Source organism: Saccopteryx leptura, chromosome X, assembly GCF_036850995.1.
Source record: "Saccopteryx leptura isolate mSacLep1 chromosome X, mSacLep1_pri_phased_curated, whole genome shotgun sequence".
Classification (NCBI taxonomy): Eukaryota; Metazoa; Chordata; class Mammalia; order Chiroptera; family Emballonuridae; genus Saccopteryx; species Saccopteryx leptura.
This window is the reverse complement of record NC_089516.1, coordinates 57,979,277-57,982,923: the sequence shown is the minus strand read 5'-3', so window position 1 is coordinate 57,982,923 and position 3,647 is coordinate 57,979,277. Positions and strand designations below refer to the sequence as shown.

Here is a 3,647-nt window from a genome sequence, read left to right as displayed (position 1 = left end):
CACTCAATCTGGAGACACTGGAGTCTCGATCCTGAGTTCTCCTCATCCCAATCCAATGCTCTACTCACTGCACCACCACCTGGTCAGGCAGTTTTTTTTCAATTCTTATATGGGGAAATTATGTATAACTAATTAGAATATTGACAAAGATGTAATGTTTACATATAGTCCCATGCCATTTTATCACATGTGGCAATTTATGTAACTACTACCATGAAACATAGAACTATTTCACATCACAAACTATCTATATATATTTGTTTCGGTCACATTGATTTTCTACAGTTGTGTATTCTGTCTGTTTAGACTAAGGTCAGTACAAATTTTTTTCTGTCCCATAAAAGACTGTTTGTAGAAAATGTATCAATTCATTTTTGTGCTGCAACCACAACTGAATTGAACCAGAGCCCAAGCTGATTGAATTTGGAAAACTTTTTTAACTGGCCAGTGGTCTGTCTGCTGCACCGTGAAAGCAATGAACAGCGATAAGCTCGGGGGGATAGGGGTATTTATAGGCAAAAACAACAAGGTTACAGATACTTCAGCACATTTGTATAATATCTTTGCAAAATCACACAAGCACACACTGTTCTAAGATAATAAACTGCCTTCCTGCAATATCTGCAAGGCTGATGCACAAGGAACGCATCCCGCCTCAGCGAGCAAGGTTAGATTTGAGCTTAAATGCTGAGTCTTGTGAGAATTTTCTACTTTAGCTGTAGCTGTAAGCCAAATTTGGTCAGGGGTCCTCCTCAACATGGGCTGGCATGCCAGCACATTCCCCACTGGTTTCATCGGGGAATCAATTTATTGTTTCCTCATCTGTATGAATGGGCTGATAGTATGCCCTTAGTACTAGAAGCTTTATGGCTTGAATTCTGTTCTCTAAATCTAGTTGTTTTTTTTCTTCTTTTCTATGCAAACCTCTTATAACCTGCACAAACCTTCTGCAACTTATGTAAACCCTTAATTTTTATAAACTTTCTTATCTATTCAGGAAACTGGCTTTTATAACAGCTTACTTTCTTCCTTTATCATTCAAAAGTATTCCTATACCTTATACCTTATCTTTATCAAAACTACATAATTCCTTTATAGTCAGAACTCTTAATACAGCTTGTCCTGGCTATCCTTTGACTTCAGTTTCTCTCCCTCCCTAAAGTCTAATTAAGAGGAGGTCCTCAGTGAGTTTCTTCAGGTATTAGCCGAGCATAGACCAGCCAGCTTCCAGTTGTGGCTGGAGCAGGGCATGCTGTCCTTCTCAGGGTCAACTTCTAAGGGTTGGCGGGGTCAGTCTCCACTGTCTACGATGGTGTCTCTGCTGGGACTGTAGGCTTTAACTGGCTGTGCTGGACCCAGGTGCCTTCTACCTTGGCAGTAGTGGAAGTGGTCAATACTGCATCCTGAACCAGTGTTTTATGCCCACAGCACTGATGTGGAGCTTCAGGCTGACAATAAAGTACTCCTCCATCTCCTTGTGCTACACTAGCTCCTCACGTACAGTTCCTGATGGGTCCTGGTAGTAGATACAGTAAGTATGTCCCATGGAATAAGGACCGTCATGGGGGCTAGGGCAAGGCCGCATGCAAATGAGGAAACTGAAACACCAAAAGCATTTTCCATATTCATCCAAAAGAGTTATGTCTATTATAGAACAACTCTTTATGCAGCTATAAAAAACACCTGCTCTCCAGGACACACCAACTTCCCCAAGAGGCAGATGCTCTGTGGTGTTTTCAGAATGGATTATTGTGAGCTTCACATACCCATTCTCAATATATCCTCTGTTGGTGAAGAGATTTGGAAATGTGCTGCACAAGTAGACGTCGCTGCTGCAGTGCATGTCAACGTGAAGCTGGTAGCCACACAGTCTGTACTCGAGGCTGTCATCTAGGAGGGGCACATGAGGCGGATACTCGTAGAGGGTGGAGGCTGAGCCTAGCATGCTCCCCTCCAGCAGCTGATGGAAGTGGAGACTTGCTATGACGAAGGCCAGCTCCCCGCCTTCTTCTACAGCCCTACCAGGAGGCCGGGGTACAGGCAGAAGGTCTGCACTAGTTTGTTGCTGCCCATGGCGGCAGAGTGGGTCAGGTCCTTCAGACTGTACCTGGTGAGCAGGAAATGCCAAAGAGGTCTATTTTTGGTGGGGGTCTTGGACTGGTCCATAAAAATGGGCGTCACACCACAGAGATCTAAGGCGGTGAGCATGACCAGCCTTGGCTAGTCCTTGCCATGCTACACAGCCATGACCTAGAAGTCATTTATGCAAAGGTCAGCATGCTCTCCCTCAGTATAATGACCTAGTTGAGACCAGTGTGGAGGGGAAAAGCAAGCTACAGATGTGCACCACCGCATTGAGAAAAGAAATGCACACATTTATCTCACAGGTCACACACCTAAAGTATCAAGTGCCCTCACATGTCCAACCACCCATCTGAGGGCCTCCTTGGTTTTCATGAGAAGGCCCGTGCAAGGGTTGACAGGCTTGAGGAGCCACACTATGGATGCTTTTACAGCAGCAACCTGCCTGGCAATGTACTCCTTTTTTTAGTAGCTGGCGTCCTTCTCCTCTAATGATAGCACAAGCAGGGACACAGCTCTCCTCTCTACAGAACCAACTCTCTAAGTACACCTTTTTGGTGCAAAGGTCATTGCATAGATTCTGACACAAAGAAAATTGTCATTGGCCAGGTGGTAAAAGTGCCTGTTCACATAGCCGGTGCACAGCAGGGCTACCACATCTAAGTAGGACAGGATCTTGAGCAAGACTTTGGAAGGCATGCTTTCCAGAGGCATGGTACAGGTCAGGGTGAACATCCCATAGTGCCCTTCACAGGGAGTATGCTTCTTCCTTGGGGCACAGGCTGCAGTAAACTGCACCCCTCACCCTTTTCTCCAACAGAGGTGTGAAGCCAGCCTAAACCAGCTACGTGCTGTGTATTTTTTCTACCTGCCCAGAACTTTGGGGGTCTGTTGGCACAATGTAATTCTTAATTAATATTGAGTGCTTTTCCTACTAGCTGTGAGATCTTGGATACAAATGCAGGCCCATTGCTAGACCTAGTATTAATGGGCTAGCTAAATCTGGGAATAATTTCATATACCAATTTCTTAACAACTGTTACTGCAGTCTTATTTTTAGTAGGAAAGGCTTCTACCTACCTGTCAATTATTTTAGTAAAATCTATTTCTAAATGTTTACCTGGGAGAGTTCTTCTCTCCCTGTTTCTCTTTATAATTTCTTCTTATTCTTAGTCATCCCTTTCCTGCTGGCAAAATCTTTTTCTAATTTGTTGCAAAAAACACCTTTGGCAACCTGGGTTCTAGTTCTAGTAAACTTACTAAAATTTCTTAAAAACCCCAGTGGTTTTAGGGCTACCTTATTGATAGTATCATCAGCTGCTTGGTTTTTCTTGAGTTTCTATGGCATCTCCCTGTTTTGGTGCCCTGGACAGTGGATGATGGCCACTATTTCAGGAGAGCAGTCTCCTGCATTTTCCGGGGTGACAGTTTGTTAGTTCTTAAGCCTTCTCCTGATGGCCCCTCTTTGGCTATGCCTGTCTTAGGTTGTTCCTGCCTTAGGAATCTTACCTGTCTTTGACTAACCAGTCATCTTAGGTGCCAAACAGAGAGTAGTTATGTGAGTG

General features: G+C 44.2%; 1 pseudogene; it reads right to left on the bottom strand.

The window, feature by feature from the left end:
* Positions 1–1,390: 1,390 nt before the first annotated feature.
* LOC136386346 (F-box only protein 15 pseudogene) lies at positions 1,391–2,817 on the bottom strand (annotated as a pseudogene).
* Positions 2,818–3,647: the final 830 nt, after the last annotated feature.